The sequence below is a fragment of the Panicum virgatum genome, chromosome 1K (genome assembly GCF_016808335.1).
Source record: "Panicum virgatum strain AP13 chromosome 1K, P.virgatum_v5, whole genome shotgun sequence".
In the NCBI taxonomy this organism is placed as follows: domain Eukaryota; kingdom Viridiplantae; phylum Streptophyta; class Magnoliopsida; order Poales; family Poaceae; genus Panicum; species Panicum virgatum.
The window spans coordinates 15,552,786-15,564,522 of record NC_053136.1 but is presented as its reverse complement, the minus strand read 5'-3'; positions in this window follow the sequence as shown (position 1 = coordinate 15,564,522).

Below are 11,737 nucleotides of genomic sequence, written 5' to 3'. Positions count from 1 at the left end.
TGTGTCATGAGTATGTTTATGTAATGATGAATAATTATTATTTGTTCCATGGATGATTATTTTACATTGATTATCAAGTACGTGACTTGTTCGTGAAACTCTTTGTTGACAATAATATGATTCTGAATTATCCCTAGTTTATGTTGTTATGTGGGACAACAACGATGTTGAGACTAGCACATGCATTAATTGATGATCATGTTTCACGGATCATGGATATGGAGATATCGGATTAATGATGTGGACACATGTTGGTGAACATGGTGTTGGATTGACCCACTCCAAGACAATGTTGGGATTGTTATTTTGTATGTGCCATCAGTTGTTCTTAAGTGTTATACCTACTGGATCCTTAGACCTGAGATCGCCATTGTTTCTCACTGTGTGTAGTGGTGCATCTTGGGGCTGCTAAACGCTACTCCGTAACTGGGTAGTTACAAAAGTAGCTTACAGGTGTGTCATGAAACATGGAATGGGATGTGAGCGGATCAAGATGGAATTTGCCCCTCCTAGATAACGTGGGAGATATCTCTGGGCCCCTCGAGATAGTTGGATTTGAAAGTGCATGGGCATGCCAAAGTGATTAAAGAGTTACTCATTATGATTAAAGGTTAGTTATTAATAGAATCCACTATTAGATCAAGAGAATGGTCGAGCTATCACAAAAGTGGCACGCATCTCGTCTTGAGCTTGACTGATATCGTGTGGCAAAGGGATCTGTGTATGAGTATATCTAAGATTCGGCCGATATAATCTTTACGTGTATTTGTGAGTCACTATGCCCTGTTAGGTGCCGCTATTGACTTGTGATTCGGAAATGATTTCCGATCACGACCACCTACACATGAATCTAACGGGTCACACACTTAAGGGGTTTGGAATGTTGGAAAGCTTACCTGTATGATTGTCTCTAATGCAAATGGAAGATTGTTGGTGATATGCCCAAGAGCTCATCATCACAATACGATTTAAAGGCCCAAGAAGATATTGATCCAAGAAGAATTAGGGTTACTAATGGGCCTATGAGATAAAAGCCCATTAGTATGCCCTATATATACGAGGGAGGGGCTAGGGGGCGACACATCCTGTGAGCCCCGCCAGCTCCCTAGCCGCCCCCCTCTTTCGGCCGCCGCCCTTGCCGTGCGTGCGGTGCTAGCACACCGACGCCCGGCGTTTCATCCCCTTACGTGTGGACTCCGTGGAGGCACTGCTGCGACTGCTGCGCTGATCGGCTGCTGAGATCAAGGACGAGGAGCTCGGTTCGTGGGACGTGATCGACTACTTCATCTACATCGACGCGCGACTTCTTTCGCTGCGCCGCGCGTCTAGTGGTAACGATCTATGATCTTCTACTCGCAAATATATTGAATATATGAGATAATAATGCTAGCGTAGCATACCCGTTATACCACAGCAACTCCCGCTAGAGCTTCACTTCCCGTCTAGCGCGAACGCACCCCGATGCGTCTCTCCCTCACGCACGCCTCCCAAGCTGGTTATTGCTACAGTGCCAGTCCTCTCCCTCTTCCGCGTGAGCTAGCTGCTGACTCTTTCCGTTGGAGAGGGCCTTAGAGGTCCTCATTAGTTGATAAAATACGCGACCTACTCGAACACTTTTGGCGTAGGGGTGCGATATATATGAATTTGTTAGCTATGAACATAAAGGTACAGTAAGTTTAAATGATACGTGCACACATGCTCTTGATTTTGTAAAAGTATCATCGTATCATCTTATGAACTAGTCGTGCATCTTTAAGACTTTGATTTTTTTTCACTTCAAGTATGCATGGAGTACCTAAATCTAAATATATTGATGTATTTGGAATAAAAGTAGTTTTTATATTTCAAAAAATAAATAAAGGAAACTCTCATGTGAAAACTAAAATTCAATTCGCACTAGAGAAAATTGGCATTTTAGTACTCGTGTAAGTATTTCATATCTTTTTCCATAGTTGTTTAAAAACAATGTTTTAAATGGGGGCATTGTTTTCAAAATATGGTAATTTATAAATGATTTTAAAAAGAATCATAAAAGTTTGGTGGCACATAGGACTACTTAAAACCATTGTTTTAAATAGCGGACTAAGCCATTTAGCTTCTAGTCTAAAAAAAAGAGTCAATAACCCAGCTAAATGGAGCTATAGAGGGATATTGCGGCTAAATTACACATAGAAGCAAATAGCGGCATCCTTCTCAATCAAACTATAGCCGGCTATAGCGGAGGCTATAGCTGACTATTTAAAACACTGCTTAGAACCTATTCCATCCGTCCCAAAATACTAGTCATTCTGTCATTCTAATTTTGTCCCAAAAACATGTCATTCTACCCTATTTAAAAAGCGCATGTGCATGTAAAAATCAATTAGTACCAAATATGGATAATAAACATGGGCAAACATGATCATTTTATCTTCTTATTAATTTGTCCTAAAATTCCTAAAATGACTTGTATTTTGGGACGGATGGAGAATAAATCAGTTTGGTATGGAGTTTAGTTTAACGGAATAACTAACAAACACTCGAATAATTTTCAATGTGCTTTGTCAATCAATTTTCCTTACGGCTGCTGCTCGATTGCCTTGCCATGCTGGCCCAGCATGCGAGCTGGCTAGCTCTGGAGCCAGGCGCCCAGGCCGCGCCACCAGCATGGCTGTGTTCACTTCCCTAACTTCCTCCAAACTTTCCAAATTTTCCATCACATCGAAATGACATCGAAACATTAAATATAGCAAATGACTCATGCATGGAGTACTAAATGTAGGTAAATAAAAAAACTAATTGCATAGTTTTGATGTACGTTGCGAGACGAATCTTTTGATCCTAGTTAGCCTATAATATGACAATATTTACCACAAATAAATAAAAAATACTACAACATGCTACAGTGTTCTATGTGACTTTTTCCTCCAAACTTTCGCGGATCTAAACACAGCCCATTTTGCTTGGAGCCCTGACAAAGCTGTCTGACCCAGGTAGCGAGCCCCTGTTTAGTTGCATCTAAAATTCCAAAACTTTACAAGATTCTCCGTCACATCGAATTTTTCAACGCATGCATGAAATATTAAATCTACACGAAATAAAAAATTAATTGCATAGTTTGCTTGTAAATCACGAAACGAATCTGATGAGCCTAATTAATCTATGACGCGAAAATAATTACTAAATATAAACAAAATTACTACATTATTTTACACCCTAAAATTTTTGCAACTACACACGGACTGCGTCCAAACAAGCCCCTAGTGCTGCTGGACAGAGCCTAGCACTTCTGAGCTCTTGCCTGCCTGTTTTAATAGCGGATTCAGATTGGGTACTTGTGACTGGCAGGCCGATCTGAACCGTCCAAAATGAATCCAAGGGCTCACAAAGGAATCCCCATTTTCATCTCCTCCTTGGGCAGGGCAGCACCCACATCACGCGCGCGTCGCCGCCAACCCCGCGCTCCCGCGCTCGCGTCGCCGCCTCCCGTCGCGCGGATCCCCGTCGCGCCTGGCCGCCGGGAGCCTGCCGCGGGAGGCCGCCGGGCCGCCCCCCCCCCCCCGCTGCCCCTGGACGTCGGGCCGCCGGACCGCCCTCCGCCGCGCTTCGCCGCCGGGCGCTCGCCGTGGGAGGCCGCCTCTGCGCAGTTGCTGCAATTCGCCCTCCAGTGTTGCAATTCGCATCAAAGTTCTTGGAATTGAAACAATTTTGATGATGCACTTTACAATTTTCCGTCTCCAGGTTTCACTGGAGTTTTTGCTTGCCTTGCGTTCTGTCCTCCCAGCCACAGTCCGGCGCGCAGCCCTCTGCACTGCTCTCCGACGAGCTCCTCTGTGCGCGGCCTCCTCCCCGGCAGGACCTCCTCTGCGCGCAGCGATGGCCCCACGGGGCCCTTCTCCCAACTCGCGGCGGCGAACCAGTGCGGTGTGCCGGCGGTCGGGTGCGGCGCGGGGCCGCCTCCCTCAAGGTGCAGCGGCGGCCGAGTGCGGCGTGGCGGCGCCCGGGTTCGGCGCGGGGCCGGCCTCCCTTGCGGCGTCAGCGCGTCGCGGCGGCCGGGTGCTGCATCGCGGCGGCCGGGTGCGGCGCCTCGCCGTCCTCCTCGAACTGGAGCGTTTGGGGCAAAACGAGAACGGAATGAATGTTTAGCAGTGAAAAAAAAATCAGAGTCTGCCTTCCTCTTTCCTCAGCCGTTGGATACATCATGGAGGTCCCAGATTGGCCCGCCAGTCACGTTGTGACACCCAATCTGCATCTTTTAAGAGCAGTCCCAACCCAGACTCTACTACTAGAGTCTAAATGTCAAAGACTCCATCACAAGAAACCACACTTCTCAATGCAAAGTGTGTTATTTTGATTTATATGATCCATTTATTTCTCTCACATTCATTCTTGATTTGCGTGAAGACTTGGTAGTCTGGGTTGGGACTGCTTTAATAATAGCACCATCGTGCATTTTGATTTGATCCGTAAGTGGCAGTTTTTGTGCTCCTATTATCTTCCGATTCTGATGAACCTATAAAGTTCAATTTGTTCGGAAAAGCTGGGGAGGTTGCTTCCTCGGCCTCAAAGAAAACCATTACTGGCCCGGTGTGACAGCGGTTGGGCCTTTTTCTCCCAACTTTCGACCACCTGGCGCAAGCCCATCCGGGCAGCTCGGCCCATAATACTGCTCTGGGCTGCTCCAACGCACACTCTGGTGCTAATCTCGTCTGCATGCATGCATGCATACAAAGCAAATCATATTTCCAAAGAAAGGTACAGCGCAAATCATAAGAAGATAGTTGCTGTTTAGTTTTGATGCATAACAGCTTGGCACAGCATGCGATGGTAACTTGATAGATCCTTCGAGGTCTTAAATCTGATGGGGATTGGAAGGCACGCATGGATCGACGTCAGCTTCGAATCATTATTCTCACACCTCCGCATGCTAAACCCATTACCCATTAGTATTTGCCAGGATCTGGATTGACGTGCACGAACAATGAACAGCAAATGGAAGTTACCAAGTTACCGTGGACAATACTAATGCTCACTCCATCCATCCTGGAACGTAAGACATTAGAGGGTTTAAAATTTGTATCTAAATGTAGACATTCTAGAGTCTTTTGGATAAAAAGGTTTGCTAACCTTGGGTTTGGTGCTAGTTTTGTAAAGAAATCAATTGCTATGGGCCGGGGGAGTAAAACATGTATGCTAATTCCATTGTTTCTGTGCGGACAGCTGAACAGTCTGCTAAAAATTAATCAATTGATAAAAAGAACAATGCACGAATGAGAGGTACATGTATTTTTTCTCTACCCCATAATCTGTATGAAAAAAATTCAGAATGCCCTACATTCCATTCCAGGACGGAGGGAGGAGTAGCGGTAACTCTTGCCAAATGGTTACTGCCAAGGATATATGTATTGTTTGTTTGTTTGTTTGTTTGTTTTTTGGAGTTTGAAAAGTCAAATTAAAGTATCCACCAAATTTTGTGAAAATAAATGTCACCTATCCCCTCTGTCCTGATTTAAGTGTCGCCGAGGAACAGGATTTCTCCTCACAGGCACAGTTTCCCAACGACACTTAAAGCGGGACGGAGGGAGTAGACTTGAGTATCCTTACCTCGAACTACTGCTTTTGCATTTGCGCATTGCCCCTCCTTTCAGGAGACAGGAGGCAGGGCCAGCACGAGCAAAATGGACAACGTTGTGAAGCTGACACTGGTAAACCAATGGAGGGCGATGTTATCAAATAGTAAGAGTAGCCTAGAAGGGAAAGGCAAGACAAGCAGCATGAGAAGAGCACGAGGCAAGCAAGAAGCAGTAGGCAGCGAGGGAAGGGATGGACTCAGTGGCTGACTGGTGGGCCCAACAGCCATCAGGCCCACCTGCCAGGGACACAGTCCCTCTGCAATAACTGCAGAGGAGCTGCTTCCGGCAACAAGGCATGAGAGAGCGCATGCATGCAACGGGCATCTCGTCAAGATGCATAAAGTTGGTATAAAATACTAGTACTTTCGTTTGTATTTGATAATTATTGTCCCGCTATAAGTTAATTAGGTTTTAAAAAATTTGTCTCGCAAATTATAGACAAATTATGTAATTAGTTATTTTATTTAGTTACATTTAATATTTCATGCATGCATTAAAAAATTCGATGTGATGAAAAAATTTATAAAATTTTGAAAATTTGAAGATACAGATTGTGAATTGTGATTCTCAGGCTTGCTCCAACGGAGCCCTGTAAAGCGCCCCCCACCCCACGTAGGGGGAGCTTTGGGGGGAACCGTTGGATCGGATTTCCCCCCAAAGCTCCCCCTGTATACGGGGGGAGTTGAAACTCCCCCTATGTATAGGGTGAGTTCCAACTCCCCCTATATCTCTAATCACACCGTTTCTTTGCGATATTAATTCTATTTGAGTCCCGTAACATGATGATAATGCGTATTATGACAGTACAAATACTGTATGATTTTTTTAAATTCAAAAACGATAAATAAATAGTTAGTTAATGAGTGATAGTATATAGAGGGAATAGATATGGGGGAATGGTTGGAGAGAAGGAGTTATAGGGGGAAAAATCTTTTGGAGGGAGATAGTAAAATATAGTAAATAGTATGTTTGGGGGGAGTTGAATGGAGGGAACGATTGGAGATAGCCTCACGAAGAACTCACAACTCAGGGCCATGTTTGGTTGGAGGGTGGAAAAATTTTGATGAGAGAGAAACGATGCTTTGACTACTAATTAGGGGTATTAAATAAAGTCTAATTACAAAATTACCTCCACAACTGTGGTACTGTAGCAGTTGCTCTAGCTAACGAGGTCTTTGACCGCATGATTAGAGGATGATTGAGCGCGGTTACTGTAGCATCACTGTAGCCAATCATGATGAAACTTGGGTCATTAGATTCGTCTCGAAAAGTTACACCCATTCCTAAAAAGGTTTTGCAAATAAACTTCGTTTAGTACTTCATGCATGCATTCGTCTTTTTGTGCAAAAAAATTTCGTGGAATCATCCAAACATGGCCCAGCATTGAATTTCGTTAGTAGGCAGTTGGCACCTTCGTCTCCCTCCCCCAGGCATTGAGCGTGGGTCCCATCGTCCTCTCGCTTCCGTTTTCAACGGAGCGGCCATTCAGACCCTCCGCCTGTAGCCGTTCAGACAGTAGAGCTGAGCAGACGGTGGCGTAAGCAGTAGCCTGTAGCCAGCCAGTAGCGTTGAGATGTGGGAGCGTGCCGTGCGGCTGACGCCCGATTGGAGGGAGCTTGCAGCTGCAGGGCCCCCGGGCGCTGCGTGCGTACACCAGAACCCTAGCAAGTACTAGTAGTACATGCTTTCCTTAAAAAAAGTACAAGTACCTGCATGCTCATATGGCGATGGAGGTGGAGGACTGAGACCGTCCGAAAGTAGCAAATGAAAGAGCAAATGTACTGTTTGACACTGTAGATATACTGTTTGGCACTGTAGACAGAGAGGGCGTGGGAAACGAGGAGGGAGCAAATTTGCTCTTGCTCCCTCCGCTGTGGTCAGCCTGACAAATACTTCGCTTATACTTTCACCATAGGAGCCTATTGCCCTTAGGAAAGAGTCACTGTGTAAAAAAGTGTTATAGGAGATGTGGGTTAACTCACATAGAAGATGCGGTTTATTTGCATCTCCGATGTAAAGTCATAGGAGACCCGCGTCTCCAATGACCCCTCACATAGGAGACCCAGGTTGTTAGTCTGCGTCTCCAACAATCCAGGTGCTGAGAGTGTACTTATAGGAGATGCGGCTTATCAACACGCGTCTCCTATCTGTGATAGGAGACACAGGTTAATTCCGCGTCTCCTATAAATGTGTCTTCTTTATTGGTTTCTTACATAGTGAGTTGGTTGATCGTGTAGAGGAAGTCGTCATCGATATCTTAGTGCTTGTTGCAACTTTTATCGTAATCACTTAATTTTAATCTTATTAATTATTATGAACCTAGCTTTTATAGACTTCACCCTTAGTTACTATAATGGCATAGACGTGCATTTCAACCTACATCAAATTTTCACTATAAAAGAGGAATGAGCGCAGGTATTTAGTTTTTAAACAAAATTACAATGCTTATAGTCAAATACAACAAATTAGTCCAAACTAGTAACTTACATGTCGAGTATTGGTATAATTTAACTTGGATTGTTATTATAGTGACTATCTGGGTCATTAAAAAAACATCCTTCCCAATTCATATGCAAACTAGGAGGTTATTTTAGGTTATTTTCTCAACTGCAGAAACAGATAGCTTATATATAGATTTAGGGTGTTGTTATATGTTATTTTTTATAATGGTAGATATGGTAATTTAGATGAAAATTAGGTGCTTAATTTATTTTTTAATGATAGAGGTGATTTAAAAGTAAAATTAGAATAAAAGGGTTATTGTTACCATTGTTATGATGTCTTGCATTTTATAGAAATTTCTATAATTCAGCTATTTGCAAACCACAATAACCTGTGTTTGTGTTCTTTTTTTGAAAAAAACTCAGATTACTCCCCTGACATATTGTCAAAATTCAAATAACCTCTAAATTATTTTTTGGTTCAATTTACCCCTACAGTATGTCATTTGGTCCAATTTACCCTTTTAATAAGATTTATCTTTTTATTTATCTATGCACAAGCAAAGTCTTAAGTTAAAATTTTACAGGATGATAGCGGACATGACAATATATTTTTAAAAATATGTTAAGAATTTTTCATTATTATTTTGATAGGGTATGAAATTATTTAATAATAAATTAACCATTATGATACAAAACTATGAAAAATAATGATAAAAATTCATATATTATTTTTTGACATACACAGTGATGCCCACTACAACTTTGTAAAATCTTAAATTAAGATTCCACTTGTAAAAGACAAATTGTATTAAGATGTAAATTGAATTAAATGAGATAATTTAGATTTCAAATTGAACCAAGATACAAGGGGGTTATCCTATGTATCGGTGGCATGGTTATTAGGACCAGACCGGACAATGAACTGCTTAGGATCTCGGTTCACGGTTTGATTGGTTCAACTGGTTAGGCCGGCAGTTCAACACAGTTCAAATAGTCCGAGTTATCTATCAAAGTCACTAACACGGCCATGTCCTAGTGTGGGATCCTTCTGAGGTGGGGAGTTCGAACCTCCAATCTAACACATGCGCCATTTTTAGCCTATTTTCAGTGCCCCCCTCCCATGCGCATGATTTGCTCCCATTGGCCCATTAGCCCCGGTCTTTTCTCGGCCCGCAGCGGTTTATTTACCTAGTATTCTACCAATTTTGGTCTAAAAACTGGCGGCCCGAGTGGTTTTATCCGTTTCACATGCATGCCGATCTTTTACATGATCCGGACTGGCAAAGGCTTCGATTCTCGGTTTAACCAATTAGACTGGACGACCGGTCCTGTCCTAATAACTAGGATTGGTGGTGGTGGGTGTTTTTTTTGGGGGGGGGGGGGGGGGGCACGTGGCCCAAATCTAGATGCATGCACAAATCATCCAATTAATTGAATTTGTCCCTCTAATGGCTCCCTAGCTCTATTGTGTTTTTTCTACGTTAGCCAGTCTTATATTGTATTGCATGAGTCAGAATAGTTACAAGAACACACATAAAGAATAGAATCGATGCATCCACTTCCAGAGAAGTCAACAGACCTGCTTGAATAGGCATGGCCGGCTCAGAGGGGAGGGCAGCCAGGGCGATGGCCTGGGGCCCACGGAGTAGGGGCCCAAGATCTAATATGGAGTAGGTAGTAATACTTGGCCTAACTTGTAGTATATGAACAGACAGCCAGGCACGCATCTAGTCACGTAGATCTTCTAGACTTCCGCATGAATTACATATATTATTAAAATTTCTATCTTACTTTTAATTACTATCTTAAATTAAAGCTAGTTGGCTTAAGACCTTCCACAATGTGAGGATTGAGTGATGCTATAAAAGGAGAGAGATGATTGGTCATTACTCTATACATTGTGGAAGACGATGCTTATTTCAGGTGATGCCAAAGAAAATGTGGAGCAGAGCAAGAACTTGCGTCGGTGCCAATTCCATTAAAAATTATTTTATTCAGCCCCCTCGTCAACTGCCGCTCACAACTTGTCTCAGGTCTGGGAAGAGAAAAAACCTAAAAACAATGCTATTTTATTTGATTTGGGTTCCAAGCATATTTGTTAGGTTCGATGCCCATTCATCTGTACACTGCAGCTCTGAAAGGTCGATGCATATTCATTTACTTTTGAGACTTTTTTTCAAATCACGACAGCATTGTGGGCCTAAAGGGCCCATAATTTGGCTCGCCCTGGGGCCCTTGAAAACCATGAGCCGGCCCTGCGAATAGGTACTAGTAGAGGTGGTCTCGAGAGGCGGGGTGGGGGGGGGTGTTCCTAAGGGGGCTCCAGCGGTCCAGCCCCTCTGACGGTCTAATGCCCATGGATCCCCCTAAGTCCCCTAGCAATTTTTTGACACGAACCAAAGGAGAGAGAAGAAAAGAGAGATGATGAGGTGGTCAAGCCCCCCTAATTTTTTAGGCTGCGTTCGCCACTGGTCACGAGAAACCAATGAAGCAGGCAAGCCTGGTTTGTTTATCCTAACATTATTACTCTACCTTTTCATGTTGTAGGAATGAAGTCAAACGTCTTTTGTAACACACGGAGAAAAGCACCTACTTCATCTGTCCCGGTCACTAGCACTCAAGATTCAAGAACAAGCAATATTGAAGAAATAGCGTGACAGATCCATAGAATATTGTTGGCATTAGCCGGCCCTTCAACATCAGAAATAAATTGGATGAGTTGGACGAGGGTATAATGGTGATATTTTAGCACAGAAATCCAGGATGGGCAGGCGAATACAAAAACAAAAAGGCTCATGGGCATTTTCAAAAATCAGAGTGATGGGTCTTCCAATTTAGGTAAGGAAATTATCTCTAAAAGGGCGGCCATAGGCCCATTTTATTGGTATACTAAGATTGCAAACATTTTCTTATTTGAGGCTAAAGTTGTCAACATTTACCACACACTCTTACCAAACTTGCGTTGACTAATGTGAGCATCGAATTATTTGCCCACTTTAATTAGCATATATAGTGTATAGGACAATCTTACCACACTTTTCTTAGTAGAGGAGAATCTTACCGCACTTTTCTTGATCTTTGATATGTGGGACTCAACTGTTAGAGAAGAAATCTTGCTACCACCAAACAACTAGCACTAACTTAGTCAAACTAATCAACCTTAAACGTGACAAAATATGGCAAGGTTTGACTTAAAACCAACTGGCCCATAGGCTTCTTCTATCTGCAGTGAACCTGAGCTGCCTTCGGTTCAACTTCCAAGAATGACATGAATTATATTAACACAAAAAATCCGTGTGCGTTTGCATCAACACGTTCAGATGGCACGTGCAAAGAATCTTTCTATCTTCACTTCTCTACTCGAGAATGGCCAGTGCCAGGTGAATCCGTTTAAATTTTTTGTTCCTGTACTCTGGTGTACTGGTAGTCTGGTACCTATCAATCTATCATGTGCTATCTGTCTGTCCGTCTATCCAAATCCATGGTGAAAATACTAAAGAGACAAAAACACTGACATGCTTACAGAAGCCATCTAATAATATCATAACATGGGTTAAACATGGTACGCATTTGAGTTCTGGGGAATCTTAATCTCAGCCCAGAATAAAACTAATGATGATGGTCAGGGCAGGCCGGCTGGGGCACCAATCACCAGTGCCTTTGCATGGCCCCTTCATTACT